The sequence below is a fragment of the Bombina bombina genome, chromosome 2 (assembly GCF_027579735.1).
Source record: "Bombina bombina isolate aBomBom1 chromosome 2, aBomBom1.pri, whole genome shotgun sequence".
Taxonomy (NCBI): domain Eukaryota; kingdom Metazoa; phylum Chordata; class Amphibia; order Anura; family Bombinatoridae; genus Bombina; species Bombina bombina.
This window is the reverse complement of record NC_069500.1, coordinates 1,005,998,745-1,006,021,599: the sequence shown is the minus strand read 5'-3', so window position 1 is coordinate 1,006,021,599 and position 22,855 is coordinate 1,005,998,745. Positions and strand designations below refer to the sequence as shown.

At 36.6% G+C, this 22,855-nt stretch overlaps 1 long non-coding RNA gene across 1 annotated transcript in view; it reads right to left on the bottom strand.

Moving 5' to 3' along the window:
• Window positions 1-19,635, bottom strand: part of LOC128648150 (uncharacterized) — a 358,558-nt gene extending 338,923 nt beyond the window's left edge. Inside the window, exon 1 of the long non-coding RNA XR_008400520.1 lies at window positions 19,532-19,635. This is a non-coding gene — a long non-coding RNA (uncharacterized LOC128648150). The remainder of the gene's footprint in view (window positions 1-19,531) is intronic.
• Window positions 19,636-22,855: the final 3,220 nt, after the last annotated feature.

The window sequence follows — 22,855 nt, the reverse complement described above, 5'->3', positions numbered from 1 at the left end:
GATTGACATGTAGGCTGCACATTAGGGTCGTAAGTACTATTAGTCCCACTCATCACTTAATATGTAAGACCCACTTTAGGATTTATCACTTAGTTGATGGTTTGTGCACAGTGCATAGGTTTGTGCACACGGGATGGCTTAAGGATTATTTTATTTTTTAATTTGGAAGGGTCCATCTTTCAACTATAGGGTCTATTGTGGTGCTTTGTACATAACTTGCTTAGTGTAGTGCATGTGCAGTGTTCAGCACTCCAGTCACACACAGGACATTCTGGTGGGCTGTGGCGTAAGATAAAGTAAGGGACATAGTGCAGTTGCTCATCTTGTGGAAAGGAGGGAGTTAACTTCTTTCCGGCACAGGAGAGCACTTTGACACTCTCCCCACCCCTCTTCCACATTCTGCGCAGCAGGATACAGTCCTTCTTACACCAGTTGCTGATTGGATTGTCAATTGACCTCGGGGGGGGGGGGGGGGGTGAGACTTTATAACGGAGCATTGGGGGTACATTGTTATGCGCACATTTGCGTTTTTCGCCATGTTTCTCAATTTTTTGGACTGCTTTAAGCTAAGAGTATAGCAAGGGTCAATAACTCTATATACCTGAAGGGGCTCTTTATTGAGAGTATTTTGTAGGGCTAGAGGGCTTATAATGGGTTCTTGAAGCTACTTTCCCTGCTGCTAATTTTTGGAAATGTTGCTTTGTGGACAACTATCATTTGGTAATTATTTGTGAGGCCCTGTAGTTACATATTTGTGGGTCTTAAGGGACCAATTTGCTTTATCCTCCTGTATTTGTTATTTCCCTGGACGACAAGGGAAATATTTTCAGTTTGGCAACTTTTTTTTATGCGCAGGCAGGGACTGTGCAACTGTTTAGGCTGAATATAGTTGCGTGCATATAATCAGTTAACTGCTTTTGTCTCCTTTTCATTCTTTTCAAAATGCAAGTGCATAGTACTATATGCAAAATTAAGTTAATCCCTTGGCTGTCTTTTTTCTACTGGTCACTTTAAAGGGATATAAAACCCAAATGTTTTCTTTCATGATTCATATAGAGCATGCATTTTAAACAACATTCTAATTAACTCCTATTTTAAATTTTTATTTATCTGATTTAGCCACCAATCAGTAAGCACTACCCAGGTGCTGAACCAAAAATAGGCCGGCTCCTAAGATTACATTCCTGCTTTTTAAATAAAGATAGCAAGAGAACAAAGCAAAATTGATAATAGCAGTAAATTAGAAAGTTGCTTAACAATGCATGCTCTATCTGAATCATGAAAAAAAATGGGTTTCATATCCCTTTAATGTAATTAGTGAAAATTACTTGAATTGTAATGATGCTACTATATATTGTTGTGTATATAGTTCAGTAAATTGCTTGATTGCCATCATTGCAGCTGCTCATTTCACTGTATTTAATGGGCCCTAATGCTAATGGGCTAATGCATATCTTCTGCTTTTCTTACTGTCACTTTTTAATATAATCAGTGCTGTATTTTTTGTATGGTACTCGTGTTATGCAACAGACTCCATATATGTTTAAAAAAAAATACAGTCCTAGCTTCAAATCTGCAGTTCTGGTATATGCTGCAGTATTCTGGTGTACTCATACTATCTGCTTAATTTTGTATTGCACTTCAGTTGTTGTGTATACCACAGTGTTTCCTTAAATATTGCATTGCAGGTCCAGTGTATGCTGCAATATCTTTTAATTCTGTATTGCAGTTCTAGCTTATGCCACAGTAGCTGCTTAAGGTATTGCTATTGATATTAAGCATATCTGCTTGAATTCTGTACTGAAATTCTAGGTCTGCTGCAGTATCTGCATATATATTACATGACAGGTCTAGGTATTCCACCATATCTTAGTGGAATTTGTCTTGCACTTCTAATGTTTATCACTGTGACTGCATCACTCTGGTATTCCACTTCCATTGTATGCCACAGTAACAGCCGCTATCCGGTGTTGCAGTTCTCAGGTATAATACATTATTTAGTTATATTCTGTAGTTCAGGTATTAAGTACACTGCAGTACCTGTTTAATTTCTGTATTGCAGCTATTATCTACTAGTTGGTAAGCCTGCCCAGAGGGCAGTCTATGGCCCCTATTTAAGAAAGGTCTTGCAGACCTGATCCTACACTGTGGATCAGATCCGCAAGACCTCGCTGAATGCGGAGAGCAATACGCTCTCCGTATTCAGCATTGCCCCCAGGCATATAGACCAATATCATTAATGAATGTTGAGTATAAAATTCTCATGAAAATTTTAGCAAATAGATTAAATACGTTACTACCATATATTATTTCTGAAGAACAGGTAGGCTTTATGACAGGAAGAACATCAGTAAAACATATGAGAAATTTCTTACATATTATTGAAAAATGTTGGCAAAAGGAAAAGCGGGATATCCTATCAGAGGCCTTTCTGTTATCGGTCGATGCTGAAAAGGCCTTTGATAGGATTGAATGGAACCATTTATTTTATAATATGGAGAGAGTGAATATAAAGGGAAATTTTCTTGACTATATTAAAGCAATCTATACCCCAACAGATGCATATATGTGTATTAATGGTTGTATATCTACACCAATACAACTATATAGAGGCACTCGCCAGGGATGTCCCTTATCCCCGCTTCTTTTCAACCTAGCATTAGAGCCACTAATACACCTCTTAAAAAAATGCTCACCAGGCATCTTGATAGAGAAAATATATCTACAGATGGCGCTATTTGCTGATGATTTGCTCCTCTATGTATCAGATCCTGAGATATACATAGGAAAAAATATAGAGAACATTCTCCTATTTGGAGATATCTCAGGATATAAGATTAATATGAAAAAATCTCAGATACTATGGCTATATAAAAACAAAAAGAAAAAAATATATATATTTGAAGAAGTAAATGAGTATATGACCTACCTGGGAATAAAAATATCTAATAAACCCAATACTATATATGACTTGAACTTTCCAACGATGATTCAAAATATAGGGAAAGATCTTAAAATATGGCAGAATTTAAACCTAAATCTAACTGGTAGAGTTCATGTAATTAAAATGCCTATCTTACCTAGACTATTATACCCCATACATATGTTACCATTAAGAACCAATAAGGATCTTAATCTATTGAATATAGCAATAAGGAACTTTATCTGGAAACAGAGCAAATCAAGGACCAAACTGGATTTATACCAGGCAGAACAGCACAGAAAAATATAAGAAAGGCTATGACTATAATCAAATATATATTAGCATCCCATAGGACAGGGTCAGGCTCAAAGCAAGACTTTGCTTTATTAACAATTGATGCAGAAAAAGCCTTTAACTCTGTCCTATGGGATCACTTATTAACAACTTTAAATAATTTTGTTTTTTTCAGGGCACTTTTATATGTATATTTCTCTGTTATATCAGAATCCAATTTCATATCTTAGTATAAATAATATTCTTTCTCCTCCTAAAACCTTGTGTAAAGGAACAAGACAGGGGTGCCCCCTTTCACCATTACTATTTAATATAGCCATTGAGCCTCTAGCAATTAAGAGCAGAGAAGTATTGGAGGGCATTAAGATAAAACAGCATAAGATTACATTATCATTATATGCTGACAACATTTTATTCTATATAAGGAATTCATCTAAAAATATTCCAGCTTTAGTAGATAGACTACTGCCTTAGATCATATGAGTTAAATACATCAGTGGAAGAGGTAAAACTCTTGCAGTTTAATATTTCAGATCATGCCCGGTACTATTATCCATAAAAGGGAGGAAAAAAGTACTTGTATAAATTAGATAAGTGGACTAAATTCTTAGAGGAAAAATTATTTTGGGAAGCATCCAAAGCGACGTTGAAAGCAGAGATGATCTCATCTAAATTATACTAAAAAAAAAATCGTGAAGAGGAGTTAAGGATTAATAACCTAGGAGAAACAGCATATATTCAATATAGAATGGAACCAACAATTCACAATAAAAATGTATATTTTAATGTTAAAAAATAAAGAGATTTAATTCTATTCAATAAATCACAGGAAGAGCTTAAAAAAAGATCTGCAAAGTATTATAGATGGGGTAATAGATCAGGCAGATTGTTTGCTAATGTATTAAAAGAGGGAAAATTGTTTAATCACATATATGCGATAAAAGACCAAGATTATATTTATAAAGATACAGATAATATCATCAAATGCTTTAAGAAATACTATCAAAATCTATATAAATCACAGGGAAACAATACTAAGAATCAACAGACCTTATGGAATCAAATTAACCTCCCACAAATAACACAGGAACAGGGTAGAATACTCAATTAGGAAATAGATAAAGAGAAGATTCAGAATGTTATGCAAAAACAACCTTTATCTAAAGCATCAGGACCAGGTGGACTCCCATAATTTTGGTTTTTCATTGCACTTTTATATGTATATTTCTCTGTTATATCAGAATCCAATTTAATATCTTAGTATAAATAATATCCTTTCTCCTCCTATAACCTTGTGTAAAGGAACAAGACAGGGGTGCCCCCTTTCACCATTACTATTTAATATAGCCATTGAGCCTCTAGCAATTAAGAGCAGAGAAGTATTGGAGGGCATTAAGATAAAACAGCATAAGATTACATTATCATTATATGCTGACAACATTTTATTCTATATAAGGAATTCATCTAAAAATATTCCAGCTTTAGTAGATATCTTAGCGGAGTTCAGTAAATTTGCCAGCTATAGAATTAACCTTTCCAAGTCTGAGATCTTATGGGTAATAAAGAACAAGAATAGCCTTTTAGAGAACCCCTTTAAATTAACTGATAAGTACATTAAGTATCTAGGAATAAATTTCTCTAGAAACCCAGAAGAGTGGTATGATATAAACTTCACCTCCATATGGATGAAATGCCTTTCCGAAATGCAGAATTGGAGTAAATTGCCTCTGTCACTTTCGGCAAGGATAGCATTAATTAAAATGCGAATACTTCCAAAAATCCTATTATTTATACAGAATATCCCTACATTTTTACGTAAGGCAGATATTAAAAAATTTACGGTAATGCAGGCTGCTCCCGTTTTCTTTGGGCCCCCAAAAAACCTCGTATTGCACTATCAAGACTAATGCACCCAAAAGATTTGGGTGGATTTGCTCTCCAGAATCTTGTAAATTACAAACTGGCATGTTTTGCGAGAATTGCCTTGGATGGTTAACCACTGCTAACTATGTTAGAAGCTCTGAGACAGAAGAGAGTATAATGTTCCCCTATGCCCTTAAAGCACTCTTTCACATTTCTCACCATAAAAAGGTACGATAATTTACATTAAAATATACAATTCACAATGTAATCATAGCATGGCACAAAATCTGTAATTTGTTAGAGATAAAACATACACTCTCTAAACATTTACCTATTAGAGGAAACCCGGATTTTGAAAGCGGTTGTATATCTTCCGCCTTTAGAAAATGGTCAGCAAAGAATTTGAATCTCTTGATTCAGATGGTGGACCCGGTCTCCAACCATATAAAAACATTTGTTTCTTTAATTAGAGAGTTTAATTTAGACAGGAGATCATTCTTTGCTTATTTACAAACCAGACATTTCTATCACAGTCAGAAAACCTTGGAAAGAGATGTCTGGACACTGGGTCCACTGGATACTATTATTAGTAGATTTTTTAGGGGTGACCATTCTATTTCACTCATTTATAGACTACTAACACTTAAGGATGCAGAGGCAAGGGTGAATAGTCTTCTCTGTATTTGGAAATTAGACGTTCCAGAAATTGATCTAGACTATTTTCAAAAGAGCTTTAACAGGGTAAGAAAGTCCTCAAGTAATATGGCAATAAGAGAATCTCATTTGAAACTTCTCATTAGAGCCTATCTGACTCCTAGTAGAATGGGCAAATGGAAGGGGGATATGGCTTGCTATAGATGCAAATTCCCCTCGGCCGATCTATTCCATGTTTTCTATGCATGTCCAAAAACTATCAAATTATGGAAACAAGTAGAATACTGGCTGAATAGATTTTTGCCAGCCAGGATATCACTTAATCCATTACATATTTTTTTTTCTGGTCCATGATCAGATTCAGAATAAGTCTTTGATTAACACAATAATTTTATTAGTCAGACAGATGATTTCAAGAGTGTGGAAGGACAAAAATGTGCCCAGCATAGCCTCTGTTATACGCAATATTCATTATCAAATGGTGTTAGAACAATATGATCCATTAATTTTTGAAGAAAGAAAATTAAAAAACTACCTGCCAAAATGGGATAAAGTAATTTTATGTCAGCCTAGAGAGGTCCAGTTACGGTTATTAGGATTTTTTCGCAAATCACCGGACTTTCTACAATTAATATTATCAGATAGATACCCCAAATTCTGGAGACAACATCTTTTTTGAGGCCGTGGGGTGGGGGGGCCTGGGGGGATGAGAGAGAGTAAGGGAGCCGCTTGTATTTCGTCTTTTTTTTTCTCTTACATGAGAATCATGAAAGTATATTAAGGAAAACTCTATCTGTTCAAAACTTTTGCTAACCCAGGTCAAGGTTTTCTATAAAGTAAGAAGTATAGGTATCAGTATTAAAAATATTGTTTTCCCCCCTGTTTTGAGGGTTCTGTTGTGGAGAATATTCTGTTAGCTGTACCATTATGTTTTATAAATGTACACTGCTTTTTTTTCTCATGTCTTTTTCTTCGAAAGAAAACATTAATAAAAACTATATTAAAAAAAAAGGATTATTATTTCTAAACTAAAAATGCCAGCAAACAAAATAGGATGGAGCATGCCAAGTATAAAATACTATAACTGGGCGGCACTCGTAAAATATAACCTTGAAGGGATAACATGAAGGGAAAAATATACCAGCCTGAAATTAGAACAAAAAATGATCACGCCTATGTCACTATCTTACTTACCCCATGCTGAGACAGTTGAGATCCCCAAAAATATTAAAACACATATAGTATTGCATGACTGCTTATCAACATGGAAGCTCATTAATAGATGATTTGAGTTAGATTATAAATATTCACAATATATTCCAATAGTGGGGAATTCCAAATTTCCAATGGGCAACAACTATCCTTTCCAGAATTGGAACAGTTTTGGGATAAATAAAATTGGAGATTTATGTCAAGAACAAAACAAAGCTATATACTCTTCCCAAGAGATCTTTAACAAATATAAGGTAATAAATTAAAAATAATTTCTACTATATGCAGATATAATCATATATAAAAAAGTGCTTAAAGCATCCCCAAATATTTTTAGTAAAAATACAATTGTAGAATTGTGTGAAAGCTATGTAAAAAGGTAATTTCAAGATTACTAACATACATAATAAAATAATCACCAGGTAAACTGAGGAAAACCTTGTAAAGTTAACAAATAAATGGCAACAGATATTAGGAACACAAATCACAAAGGAACAACTTTGTTATAGTATAAAAATTGTAAAACAAACTACAATGGCAAGTGAGCTGAGAGAATCACAGTATAGAATGCTACATAATGACTATATAACAACAACAAAGAGGAGTAAATGGATAAAGGATTGTAGTCCTATCTGCCCAAAATGTTCTTATATATTACCTAATTTATCTCACTATTTTTGGAAGTGCCCAAAAATCTATCAATACTTGGCTCAGATATCATTTTGGATATCTATTTTACTCAAAGAAAACTGCCATTTAAATAAACAAACAATTTTTCTTTCATGTAATTAGCAAGAGTCCATGAGCTAGTGACGTATGGGATATACATTCCTACCAGGAGGGGCAACGTTTCCCAAACCTTAAAATGCCTATAAATACACCCCTCACCACACCCACAATTCAGTTTTACAAACTTTGCCTCCTATGGAGGTGGTGAAGTAAGTTTGTGCTAGATTCTACGTTGATATGCGCTCCGCAGCAGGTTGGAGCCCGGTTTTCCTCTCAGCGTGCAGTGAATGTCAGAGGGATGTGAGGAGAGTATTGCCTGTTTGAATTCAATGATCTCCTTCTACGGGGTCTATTTCATAGGTTCTCTGTTATCGGTCGTAGAGATTGATCTCTTACCTCCCTTTTCAGATCGACGATATACTCTTATAAATATACCATTACCTCTGCTGATTTTCGTTTCAGTACTGGTTTGGCTTTCTACAAACATGTAGATGAGTGTCCTGGGGTAAGTAAGTCTTATTTTCTGTGACACTCTAAGCTATGGTTGGGCACTTTTTTAATAAAGTTCTAAATATATGTATTCAAACATTTATTTGCCTTGACTCAGGATGTTCAACATTCCTTATTTTCAGACAGTCAGTTTCATATTTGGGATAATGCACTTGAATCAAATATTTTTCTTACCTTAAAGATTTTACTTTTTTCCCTGTGGGCTGTTAGGCTCGCGGGGGCTGAAAATGCTTCATTTTATTGCGTCATTCTTGGCGTGGACTTTTTTGGCGCAAAAAATCTTTTCTGTTTCCGGCGTCATACGTGTCGCCGGAAGTTGCGTCATTTTTTACGTTCTTTTGCGCCAAAAAATGTCGGCGTTCCGGACGTGGCGTCATTTTTGGCGCCAAAAGCATTTAGGCGCCAAATAATGTGGGCGTCTTATTTGGCGCTAAAAAAATATGGGTGTCGCTTTTTGTCTCCACATTATTTAAGTCTCATTTTTTCTTTGCTTCTGGTTGCTAGAAGCTTGTTCCTTGGCATTTTTTCCCATTCCTGAAACTGTCATTTAAGGAATTTGATCAATTTTGCTTTCTATGTTGTTTTTCTCTTACATATTGCAAGATGTCTCACGTTGCATCTGAGTCAGAAGATACTTCAGGAAAATCGCTGTCTGGTGCTGGAACTACCAAAGCTAAGTGTATCTGCTGTAAACTTTTGGTAGCTATTCCTCCAGCTGTTGTTTGTATTAATTGTCATGACAAACTTGTTAATGCAGATAATATTTCCTTTAGTAATGTACCATTACCTGTTGCAGTTCCATCAACATCTAATGTTCAGAATGTTCCTGATAACATAAGAGATTTTGTTTCTGAATCCATCAAGAAGGCTATGTCTGTTATTCCTCCTTCTAGTAAACATAAAAAATCTTTTAAAACTTCTCTTTATACAGATGAATTTTTAAATGAACATCATCATTCTGATTCTAATGACTCTTCTGGTTCAGAGGATTCTGTCTCAGAGATTGATGCTGATAAATCTTCATATTTATTTAAAATGGAATTTATTCGTTCTTTACTTAAAGAAGTACTAATTGCTTTAGAAATTGAGGATTCTGGTCCTCTTGATACTAAATCTAAACGTTTAGATAAGGTCTTTAAATCTCCTGTGGTTATTCCAGAAGTTTTTCCTGTTCCTGGTGCTATTTCTGAAGTAATTTCCAGAGAATGGAATAATTTGGGTAATTCATTTACTCCTTCTAAACGTTTTAAGCAATTATATCCTGTGCCGTCTGACAGATTAGAATTTTGGGACAAAATCCCTAAAGTTCATGGGGCTATTTCTACCCTTGCTAAACGTACTACTATTCCTACGTCAGATGGTACTTCGTTTAAGGATCCTTTAGATAGGAAAATTGAATCCTTTCTAAGAAAAGCTTATCTGTGTTCAGGTAATCTTCTTAGACCTGCTATATCATTGGCTGATGTTGCTGCAGCTTCAACTTTTTGGTTGGAAACTTTAGCGCAACAAGTAACAGATCATGATTCTCATAATATTATTATTCTTCTTCAACATGCTAATAATTTTATCTGTGATGCCATTTTTGATATTATCAGAGTTGATGTCAGGTTTATGTCTCTAGCTATTTTAGCTAGAAGAGCTTTATGGCTTAAAACTTGGAATGCTGATATGTCTTCTAAATCGACTCTACTTTCCATTTCTTTCCAGGGTAACAAATTATTTGGTTCTCAGTTGGATTCTATTATCTCAACTGTTACTGGTGGGAAAGGAACTTTTTTACCACAGGATAAAAAATCTAAGGGTAAAAACAGGGCTAATAATCGTTTTCGTTCCTTTCGTTTCAACAAAGAACAAAAGCCTGATCCTTCATCCTCAGGAGCAGTTTCAGTTTGGAAACCATCTCCAGTCTGGAATAAATCCAAGCCTTCTAGAAAAGCAAAGCCAGCTTCTAAGTCCACATGAAGGTGCGGCCCTCATTCCAGCTCAGCTGGTAGGGGGCAGGTTACGTTTTTTCAAAGAAATTTGGATCAATTCTGTTCACAATCTTTGGATTCAGAACATTGTTTCAGAAGGGTACAGAATTGGTTTCAAGATAAGACCTCCTGCAAAGAGATTTTTTCTTTCCCGTGTCCCAGTAAATCCAGTGAAAGCTCAAGCATTTCTGAAATGTGTTTCAGATCTAGAGTTGGCTGGAGTAATTATGCCAGTTCCAGTTCTGGAACAGGGGCTGGGGTTTTATTCAAATCTCTTCATTGTACCAAAGAAGGAGAATTCCTTCAGACCAGTTCTGGATCTAAAAATATTGAATCGTTATGTAAGGATACCAACGTTCAAAATGGTAACTGTAAGGACTATCTTGCCTTTTATTCAGCAAGGGCATTATATGTCCACAATAGATTTACAGGATGCATATCTGCATATTCCGATTCATCCAGATCATTATCAGTTCCTGAGATTCTCTTTTCTGGACAAGCATTACCAGTTTGTGGCTCTGCCGTTTGGCCTAGCTACAGCTCCAAGAATTTTTACAAATTTTCTCGGTGCCCTTCTGTCTGTAATCAGAGAACAGGGTATTGTGGTATTTCCTTATTTGGACGATATCTTGGTACTTGCTCAGTCTTTACATTTAGCAGAATCTCATACGAATCGACTTGTGTTGTTTATTCAAGATCATGGTTGGAGGATCAATTCACTAAAAAGTTCATTGATTCCTCAGACAAGGGTAACCTTTCTGAGTTTCCAGATAGATTCAGTGTCCATGACTCTGTCTTTGACAGACAAGAGACGTCTAAAATTGATTTCAGCTTGTCAAAACCTTCAGTCACAATCATTCCCTTCGGTAGCCTTATGCATGGAAATTCTAGGTCTTATGACTGCTGCATCGGACGCGATCCCCTTTGCTCGTTTTCACATGCGACCTCTTCAGCTCTGTATGCTGAATCAATGGTGCAGGGATTACACAAAGATATCTCAATTAATATCTTTAAAACCGATTGTACGACACTCTCTAACGTGGTGGACAGATCACCATCGTTTAATTCAGGGGGCTTCTTTTGTTCTTCCGACCTGGACTGTAATTTCAACAGATGCAAGTCTTACAGGTTGGGGAGCTGTGTGGGGATCTCTGACGGCACAAGGAGTTTGGGAATCTCAGGAGGTGAGATTACCGATCAATATTTTGGAACTCCGTGCAATTTTCAGAGCTCTTCAGTATTGGCCTCTTCTGAAGAGAGAATCGTTCATTTGTTTTCAGACAGACAATGTCACAACTGTGGCATACATCAATCATCAAGGAGGGACTCACAGTCCTCTGGCTATGAAAGAAGTATCTCGAATTCGGGTTTGGGCGGAATCCAGCTCCTGTCTAATCTCTGCGGTTCATATCCCAGGTATAGACAATTGGGAAGCGGATTATCTCAGTCGCCAAACGTTGCATCCGGGCGAATGGTCTCTTCACCCAGAGGTATTTCTTCAGATTGTTCAAATGTGGGAGCTTCCAGAAAAAGATCTGATGGCGTCTCATCTAAACAAGAAACTTCCCAGGTATCTGTCCAGATCCCGGGATCCTCAGACGGAAGCAGTGGATGCATTATCACTTCCTTGGAAGTATCATCCTGCCTATATCTTTCCGCCTCTAGTTCTTCTTCCAAGAGTAATCTCCAAGATTCTGAAGGAATGCTCATTTGTTCTGCTGGTAGCTCCGGCATGGCCTCACAGGTTTTGGTATGCGGATCTTGTCCAGATGGCCTCTTGCCATCCGTGGACTCTTCCGCTAAGACCAGACCTTCTGTCGCAAGGTCCTTTTTTCCATCAGGATCTCAAATCCTTAAATTTAAAGGTATGGAGATTGAACGCTTGATTCTTGGTCAAAGAGGTTTCTCTGACTCTGTGATTAATACTATGTTACAGGCTCGTAAATCTGTATCCAGAGAGATATATTATAGAGTCTGGAAGACTTATATTTCTTGGTGTCTTTCTCATCATTTTTCTTGGCATTCTTTTAGAATTCCGAGAATTTTACAGTTTCTTCAGGATGGTTTAGATAAAGGTTTATCCGCAAGTTCTTTGAAAGGACAAATCTCTGCTCTTTCTGTTCTTTTTCACAGAAAGATTGCTAATCTTCCTGATATTCATTGTTTTGTACAAGCTTTGGTTCGTATAAAACCTGTCATTAAGTCAATTTCTCCTCCTTGGAGTTTGAATTTGGTTCTGGGGGCTCTTCAAGCTCCTCCTTTTGAACCCATGCATTCATTGGACATTAAATTACTTTCTTGGAAAGTTTTGTTCCTTTTGGCGATCTCTTCTGCCAGAAGAGTCTCTGAATTATCTGCTCTTTCTTGTGAGTCTCCTTTTCTGATTTTTCATCAGGATAAGGCGGTGTTGCGAACTTCTTTTGAATTTTTACCTAAGGTTGTGAATTCCAACAACATTAGTAGAGAAATTGTGGTTCCTTCATTATGTCCTAATCCTAAGAATTCTAAGGAGAAATCGTTGCATTCTTTGGATGTTGTTAGAGCTTTGAAATATTATGTTGAAGCTACTAAGTCTTTCCGAAAGACTTCTAGTCTATTTGTTATCTTTTCCGGTTCTAGAAAAGGCCAGAAAGCTTCTGCCATTTCTTTGGCATCTTGGTTGAAATCTTTAATTCATCATGCCTATGTCGAGTCGGGTAAAACTCCGCCTCAAAGGATTACAGCTCATTCTACTAGGTCAGTTTCTACTTCCTGGGCGTTTAGGAATGAAGCTTCGGTTGATCAGATTTGCAAAGCAGCAACTTGGTCCTCTTTGCATACTTTTACTAAATTCTACCATTTTGATGTATTTTCTTCTTCTGAAGCAGTTTTTGGTAGAAAAGTACTTCAGGCAGCGGTTTCAGTTTGAATCTTCTGTTTATGTTTTTCATTAAACTTTATTTTGGGTGTGGATTATTTTCAGCAGGAATTGGCTGTCTTTATTTTATCCCTCCCTCTCTAGTGACTCTTGCGTGGAAAGATCCACATCTTGGGTAGTCATTATACCATACGTCACTAGCTCATGGACTCTTGCTAATTACATGAAAGAAAACATAATTTATGTAAGAACTTACCTGATAAATTCATTTCTTTCATATTAGCAAGAGTCCATGAGGCCCGCCCTTTTTTGTGGTGGTTATGTTTTTTTTTGTATAAAGCACAATTATTCCAATTCCTTATTTTATATGCTTTCGCACTTTTTTCTTATCACCCCACTTCTTGGCTATTCGTTAAACTGAATTGTGGGTGTGGTGAGGGGTGTATTTATAGGCATTTTAAGGTTTGGGAAACTTTGCCCCTCCTGGTAGGAATGTATATCCCATACGTCACTAGCTCATGGACTCTTGCTAATATGAAAGAAATGAATTTATCAGGTAAGTTCTTACATAAATTATGTTTTCTACTACAAATACCAAAGTTAAAGAAAACCCAAAATAAATTATTTATTGTAATGGTGAAATTAATTGCAAGAAAGACTATCACAAAATTATGGATTAAACCCCCCCCATCTATTGGAAAACTTAAGATAGCAATCTGGCAACAGCCAATAACAGATAAATATTATACATTATGTGATCCTATGGGGAGAATTCAGTATTTTTTTAATAAATGGGAATATTATATCAAAACAATGAATGAAGAAACCCAAAATATTATATACAAGGGTTTAAAGTAAGGTGCACATCACTAATATATCGAGAATAGTCTAGTGGTGTAAAAGTGAGAAATATTGGGATAAGTACCAGTCTTGAATACTATTAATATGTAATGATAAAACTATCTGGAAGTAATGTTTTACACACCTAGGGCTTTGTTTTTTTTTTTTTTGTCTTTTTGTAAGGTATGATTGTTAATGTATATTTGAATTATTTACATATTTAAATCTGATGTACAACCATCAATGTATGACAAATATGATGTATAATAAATATTAAAAAACAAATAAAAAATTAAACCTAATCCCTATGAAAAAGCCTCCCCCCAAAAATAAAAACACCCCCTAATCTAATGCTGAACTACCAATAGCCCTTAAAAGGGCTTTTTGTGGGGCATTGCCCTAAGTTAAACAGCTCCTTTGCAGTTACAAAAAATTCTAAGTTCCCCCCTAACAGTAAAACACACAAACCCACCAAACCCCCCCAAAATAAATAAACCTAACACTAAAAAACCTAAACTATCCATTGCCCTGAAAAGGGCATTTGTACAGGCACTGGCCTTAAAAGGGCATTCAGCTCTTTTGCTGCCCATCCCTAATCTAAATTAAAAAAGAAAAACCTAAGACTAACCCCCTGAAATTAAAAAAATTAAAACTTAGTTTAAAAAATTCTAATATTACAGAAAATAAAAAAACAAAATTACCAAAGTTTAAAAAAATTAAACCTAATCCCTATAAAAATAAAAAAGACTCCCAAAATAAAAACACCCCCTAATCTAATGCTAAACTACCAATAGCCCTTAAAAGGGCCCTTTGTAGGGCATTGCCATAAGTTTAACAGCTTTTTTATGAATTAAAAATACTAAGACCCCCTAACAGTAAAACCCCCCACCCACCAAACCCCCCAAAATAAAAAACCTAAACTATCCATTGCACTGAAAAGGGCATTTGTATGGGCATTGCCCTTAAAAGGGCATTCAGCTCTTTTGCTGTCCATCCCTAATCTAAAAAAAGAAGCTAACACTAAAGCCCCAAATATATACTCACGGGTCCTGAAGTCCAGCAGAGAAGGTCCTCTTCCATGCGGTAAAGTCTTCTTTCAAGTGCCCAACATCTTCTTCCAAGCAGGGACCTCTTCTTTCTTCATGTAGGACAGCGGAACTGAAGACCGGCGATGGTGGAACTGAAGACTGGCGACTGCGGAGCCATGGAGCGTGGAGGATCCTCTTCTTCCAATCACCGCCATACACTGAATAGTGAATTCAAGGTATGCAATTAAAGATGGCAACCCTTGAATTCCTATTAGGTGATTTGATTCTTCAAATTTAAATCAACCAATAGGATGAGAGCTACTCAAATCCTATTGACTGTTTATATCAGCCAATAGGATATTAGTAGCTCTCATACTATTGGCTGATTTGAATTTGAAGAATCAAATTAGCCAATAGGAATTCAAGGAACGCCATCTTTAATTGCGTTCCTTGAATTCACTATTCAGTGTGCAGCAGTGATTGGAAGAAGAGGATCCTCAACGCTCCATGGCTCAGTGGTCGCCGGTCTTCAGTCCCGCCATCGCCGGTCTTCAGTTCCAGGGTTGCCGGTCTTCAGCTCTGCGGTCATCGGTCTTCAGCTCCGCCCTCCGCGCCAGATTGTTCCTGGAAGAAGAAAGAAGAGGTTGCCACTTGGAAGACTTCAACGCATGGGACAGGACCTTCTCCACCGGACTTCAGAAATGGTGAGTATCAACCTGGGGGTTAGACTTAGTTTTTTTTTTAGTTTTTAGTTTTTTTATTTAGATTAGGATGAGCAATTCCTAAAAGAGCAAAATGCCCTTTTAAGGGCAATGCCCAAACAAATGCCCTTTTCAGTGCAATGGGTAGTTTAGGTTTTTTAGTGTTAGGTTCTTTTATTTTGGTGGGTTTGGTGAGTGGGGGGGTTTACTGATAGGGGTGACCTTTTTCTTCTGCAAAAGAGCAATGCCCTGCAAAAAGACCTTTTAAGGGCTACTGGCAGTTTATTCTTAGATTAGGTGGTGTTTTTATTTTGGGGGGCTTTTTATTTTCATAGGGATTAGGTTTAATTTTGTAAACTTTGGTAATTTGGTTTTTAATGTTCTTTAATGTTAACCTTTTTATTTTTTGTAATCTTAGCTTTATTATTTTTTGTAACTTTAGTATGTTTTAGTTTAAGTAATTTGTGTTAATTTAGGGGGCCTTGAGCTACCAACATTCCATTGGGAATGCGTGTGCAACTGCCTTAAGGCTGAGGGCTCAATCTTTTTACTTCACAGTATTCTATAAGGTTTCATCTCTTAGACATGGTCCTTTTCCTTCGATCTCTGAGGTTTCTCCTTAGGTTCAGAAGGTATGTTGCCTCAGCCGGTTTATTTTTATCTCAAATCGGCTTTTGGTCGTGGTATTCTTGTCAGACTCTCTCTTTATATTTAAGGTTTAGTTTCTACATTGGCATCTTCCCAGTGATATGGGTGTTCTGGTCTCCAAAGGGAGGTGTGGGTTCAGATTCCACTTCTTCCTCCTCTGGGAAGGTATTACAGGGGGTTTAGAACTGTTTTCTGGGAGGAGTTTTTCTCGGACATAGGTTTTACCTTTTGTATTTTTTTCTCCTGCTCTACTACTAAGTAGAGTGATGCATAATAGTTTTCTAGCTCTTTTACTGGAGCCAAATGATCTTTTTTCCGAAGAAGAACAGTGGTCTGGATAAAATCCCAGTTGTGGGGGGTTCTGGTGCTTTCTTTAAATTCTTGCTATATGCATGCTATGCAAGATGGTCGCTGTGTGTTCCACTGCGGTTTGAGTTTATATTTGCTGGCACTGGCAATAAAGTCTAATTTTCTCAGTTGGGCAGAGATCAATTGTTGCTGTTTTTCAGCTAATTATATCTCAGGATTTTACTACAGGGAAGTAGATTCCTCAATCAGTCAATATACATTTATCTGGGGCATCATTGGGGCTGTCTAGAGATGGATCTCAAGGTGTCCCGTCTGAACCACATGTTTCCCTGATTTGGGTCACAGTCTAGGGATCTGCAGGTGGTCCTGTTATTCATTTTATCTTGCTTACCCATTTCCTTTCATTGTGATGCTTTCCCAAGTAGTGATTTGGATCATGCAGGAGACATATCAGTGATTCGAATAGCTCGTGTTTAGCTGAGGAGATTGTGGTGTGCTAACCTTGAGTGGATGTCTAGCGCTGTGCCATGGACTCTTACCACCAAGAAAGAAATGAATTTATTAGGTAAGAATAAATTATTTTTTCAACTCTTTGATTAATTATTTGTGCATGGCATCAGAAAAGGTTTAAAATCCTTACTTTCTTTTCCTTCCCAATTCAAGGAAATTTACTCTGAAATCTCACAATTGTGGTAAAATTGCATCAAAGCAAGTGTGAACTCAACTAAGTGAATATATAACATACAGCAGGAGACCTAGAGCCTAGAAAATGGTAAATCCAATCCTGCATTTCCTTACAATTGATGATCATCAGTCACATAAAAAAGCAGACGAGCTGTGTGACTCCTCATTAAAATAAAATATATATACAGCATATATTTAATCTGGTAGAGCCATGATCAGCACAAGCTTGTACAAATCTATTTTTCTTTAAAATTGATACATGTATTGTACTTGCAACTGGCTGCTATATAGAAATAGGCTGTATACATATGCATCTGTTGCTCTAACATGCTTAGAGTTCCATACTGGGAGGAAAATAAATGTGCATGTGAGTGTGCATCAGTGTATCAGCAGCTGGTGAATGCAGTATAAAAGTTATCACAGCAGCACACATACAAAATAGCAAAATTTGGTTGTTGCAAAAATGCTTCTGACTGTATTTAAATCATTCTGTTCATTTCAGACTTCTATGCTCTTTCATAAGTGGTATAATTAGGCTGACCATATTGCCGCTTTAAGAAGGGACACATACGAAAAATACACATCAGGGTTCTTATGCAAAACATTTCTTTAAAGAGCCCGTTAAACAGCCCTGACATATGTATTTTTCATATGTGTCCCTTTTTAAAGCGGCAATATGGTCACCCTAGGTATAATACATGTTTACTTATTCCTTTAAAATAAAACTAATTAGTTGCAATTTTAACACACACGCAGAGCTCCCAACACATCTCAAGATATCTAAAAAAAACAAGCCACACAATAAGACATAGAGATTCATGATTCAATTTAAATTAATTCCATTTATAAATCTATATACCTTCCTGACATTTAACTTTGAATTATTGTTTGAGTTTATTGGGAACTGTGAAAGCATATCTTACCAGGACAACCAAATAATTGCTGTAAAAATAAATATTGATTGGTTTAAAAACATCACTTAAGAACTCCCTAGGTTTGTCAAAACAATAGCTATAGTTGTAGCTTAAAGGGATACTAAACCCAATTTTTTTTCTTTCATGATTCAGTTAGAGCATGCAATTTTAAGCAACTTTCTAATTTGCTCCTATTATAAATGTGTATTTGTTCTCTTGACATCTTTATTTAAAAAGCAGGAATGTAAAGCTTAGGAGCTGGCACCTTTTTAGGTTATCGGTTATTACATTTATGTAAAGTCTCAATGATGCCACTACAAACCACTTGACCTGCTAACCCATACATTCTGCCTCCTCACTAGGGTTGCCACCTGTCCCTTAAAATACAGAACACTTATAAGTTATACATGCTGCAGGGTGTGCAGGGAGGAATATGAATAGTGCTGTCCAGAAACACAATACATGTTCCTCCCTGCACGCCCTGCAGCATGTGTAACTCATAAGTGTCCAGGAAAACATGGCTGAGGTGGCAACCCTACTCCTCACCCTTCCACTTGTAGCTTATAAGCTCTTTAGAGAAGTCCATCATCCTACTATATTCATTTGAATTGTTTGTTTAGTTTATTTTATGTACCTGTATAATTTAGTTTTATAATTAATTAGTGTACTCCGTACTCCTGTACTTACAAATAATAATAATAGTAACAAAAACAATGATTATAATAATAATAATGTAAATATATATTTTCAATAACTTGTCTCCACTCTTCTTTATTAATACTGAAATTCATCTTAGTCTAGCAATTAAATTCAATTTTCTAAGAATGATATGTCCAGAAATATGACAACTGGTAGATGGCAACTAATTTGATAATTTGGCAAGGTCTGTCACCAGTTGTCACCCTTTCCAGTAAAACTATAATCTCAATAGTTATATATATATATAAAAAAAATCTTTAAATCAAACACCCACATCTCTTATAGGGATGTGCTGTTTTAGGAGTTGTATTTCTTACAGGTAAAGTGCAACACACCATGGTCTGTGCAAATCCAGATCTGAGTATGTTGCACTTTCACAAGACGAAATCCATCTCTGAAAAGAGTCAAATGCCCCAAGCAACCTCCTTCTGCCACATTTGGCAGCTAACAAAACTGCAAATCCACATCCTTATCCAAAATTGATTAAATGTCTTTCAATTTGTGCATTTTTTTTTTCATATTAAAGTTAATAAAAAAAAAAAAAAAAACAGAACAAGAACCAGTTAAAGGGAGAGAACCACATTTTTTTATAATTAATTATTCAGATAGGGCATACAATTTTAATCAACATTCTAATTTACTTCTATTATCTAAATGCTTCATTCTCTTAGAATCCTTTGCTGAAATGCATACCTATGTTGATCAGCTGGTTGGTGGCTTCCTTAATATGCCTCTTGACATTGGTTTACTAAGGTATTCAGCTTGCTCCCAGTAGTGCATTGCTGCTCCTTCATTAGCTCTCATCAGCAGAAGATAGGTTTTGCTGCTAAGTGAAGCTTCCTGGGAAAAAGCAATATTCATTTAAGTTATGGTGGAGGTAAAAGATTGAGGTTAAAATCCTCCATTTCATAATACTAGTAATAATAGTGAATTATTGTATAGCCAATTCACACATGTAGGCAAGAATCCCAACTTGATTTTCCCCAGAAGTATATACCTGTTTACATACATATACTATACATATGTATATGTGTATATATATATATATATATAATCATACAGAAAAGTGAGATATGGAATCCTTGCCCAGTGTGCTTAGAAGAATATTACTGCACCTCACTGACGAGGACCAATGAAGGTGAAGCGATCATCTGGAGTTGCCATGTTCCTTGTTCAGAAAGGGATTTCCTGGTATTTATGGACTGGACTTACCTTGTTAGGCAGGATCAGCTTGAAAAGTATTAAAAGAAGCTGCACCCAGGTGGTAAATCGACATAGAACTAGCTAACAAGTTATTTAGCTGGTGTTTGTTCCTGAGAGTGCACTTCTCTTTCTATGTATATATAGTTGGCAAGTTTGACTGTGGATGTTGTTGATTGCTATATAGTGGACCATGCTATACTTTATTTTCTAGCTTTCTATGATAGATTATTAAAAAGACATACAAGTACAAAAAAATAAATTCTATAATTTGTTAGAGCATTTTATTATTTGACTAATGCCTGCATATAATTGTGTTTAATCCCAGTAAAAATAATAAAAATAGAGGAGCCTATCTATCAAGCTCAGTATGGAGTTTGAAGCCCCGAGTTTCTGGTGAGCCTTCAGGCTCACCAGAAACACCAGTTATGAAGCAGCGGTCTAAAGACCGCTGCTCCATAACCTGTCCGCCTGCTCTGAGGAGGCGGACAGACATCGCCGCATTTCAACCCGATCGAATACGATCGGGTTGATTGACACCCCCTGCTAGCGGCCGATTGGCCGCAAATCTTCAGGGGGCGGCGTTGCACCAGTAGTTCACAAGAGCTGCTGGTGCAATGCTGAATACAGAGAGCGTATTGCTGTCTGCATTCAGCGTGGTCTGTCGGACATGTTCCGCAATGTCCGATCATGTCCGACAGGCCTTTTATAAATAGGCCCCATAAAGTCCACTCCAGAGCAGCAATGCACTACTGGGAGCCAGCTGCACACATCTTTTGAGCCAATGGAAAGAGACAAATATGGTAGCCACCAGTAGATGAGTTGCACAACAAAGGGCCCTAGTGCACAAATGTTTTTGGAGCCCTATCAAAAGTAACTCAGTAAATAATGATGAACATGCTGCCCTGTATAATGATTTTGGAGGATAGATAGAAACATAGATAGATCATGCAACCTGCACTAATAAAGGCTCTCCTGTACACATTCTGCACATGGCTATGTAAAGACTGTTAAAGGGACAGTCTACCATTGAATTGTTATTGTTTTAAAAGATAGATAATCCCTTTATTATCCATTTCCCAGCTTTGCACAACCAACACAGTTATATTAATGTACTTTTTACCTCTGTGATTACCTTGTATCTAAGAACCTTATTCCAGCCCCCTGATCACATGACTGTGACTGTTTATGATCTATTGTCTTGCAGTTAGCATTGTGTTGGGCTAAATCCTAAATAACTTCCTCTGCCTGTACACAGTGTTATCTATATGGCCCACGTGTACTTTCTGTCTCTTTGTGTTGAAAAGGAACTTAAAAAGCATGTGATAAGAGGCAGCCCTCAAGAGTTTAGAAATTAGCATATGAGTCTGCCTAGGTTTAGTTTCAACTAAGAATACTAAGAGAAAAAAGCTAATTTGATGATAAAAGTAAATTGGAAAGTTGATTAAAATTACATGTCCTATCTGAATAATGAAAGTTTAATTTTGACTAGACTGTCCCTTTAAGGCTGTTATGGCCCCCTCAGCACTTGGACCCTGGTGCCATTACAGCTGCTGCACCAATGGTAGTTCCGCCCCTGGTAGCCACCAATTACCAGCCAGTTCTCAATAGTTTATTATTGCGGTTGAGCATACCTAGGCATGGACGTCCGGAGGGGGAGCAAGAGGGGATGGAATTAATTCAGTTTTGAAAACCTCACGAGAACCTACAACATGAATTTTGTAATTGAATTATGTCTTAATTGATCTATTATTACTTGTATAATAAACCTTAAAAAGGACATTGAACAGCTCTTTTTTGTAAATATTGTGCTTTTTCTCACTCTCCCTAGGGGGCCCATGCGTGCCCTAACCTCACCCTGCCTCATCCATGACACAATCACTGCCCTGCCCCTTCCATTGTGGTCCCATTTACAAATCATCAGAGGGCCACTGCCCACAAGTCCCTCACTACTGTATAACAGAAAGCCTCTGAGAATTGTTGGGAGGTATTTTCATACAAAGTAGATAATAACCAAAACACAATGTGACTGGATTCTTGTGAACAATGTACGAACTGCATTATTTATAGCACTCTATGGACTATATATTATTTTTAATTTGTTTTATTTAAATTTTAAAATTTGTTAAACCTTTTCTCTCACATACTTTCACATTTATTGCAGCCATCTGCATTGTCATTGATACTGGAATAATTAAAACCTCATGTTGTTGGATTGTTGCAAGCTGTTTTATCTTATAATTAGATAGAAATAGTACATTGTTACTGTAATGATCTAGAAACCTTGAAGATATTCTTGCTGCCTTATTTGTAACACAGCATTTTTTGGTAAACATATTTTTTAATATGTACATAGTAAGAAAAAAGTAATAACATGAAAAGAAAATACACAAAAAGGTATTATCAGAATCTTTATTTAAAAAGTATTAGTGTAGACTAATATAAAATACTAAATTAGGGGGCGGAGCTAGCTCTGGAGCCGAGCGGCCGCACATAACTACAGCTCCGTATATCATCTAGAATTTTATAGCTCATAGACTACACAGATAAATGTATATTGCCTCAAAAGTGAAGGGGAATCTCTGGGGACTAGAGTGCGCATCTGGAGGCTATTGAAAAACCATCATTGAACCCTGCACTGGTGAAATCTTTTAAGCAGCTACAGCTGAGGAGCGGCCATCTTCATGACCACGTGGCGCGTTAGAGGCCTAATAGCTTACAATTTTACAGATATTATTCGCTTGGCTTCTTCAAATACGCTAGAGCTGTTACCGACATGGAGGAGTTCTACTGTATTATGGAAACACTGTTCAAAGA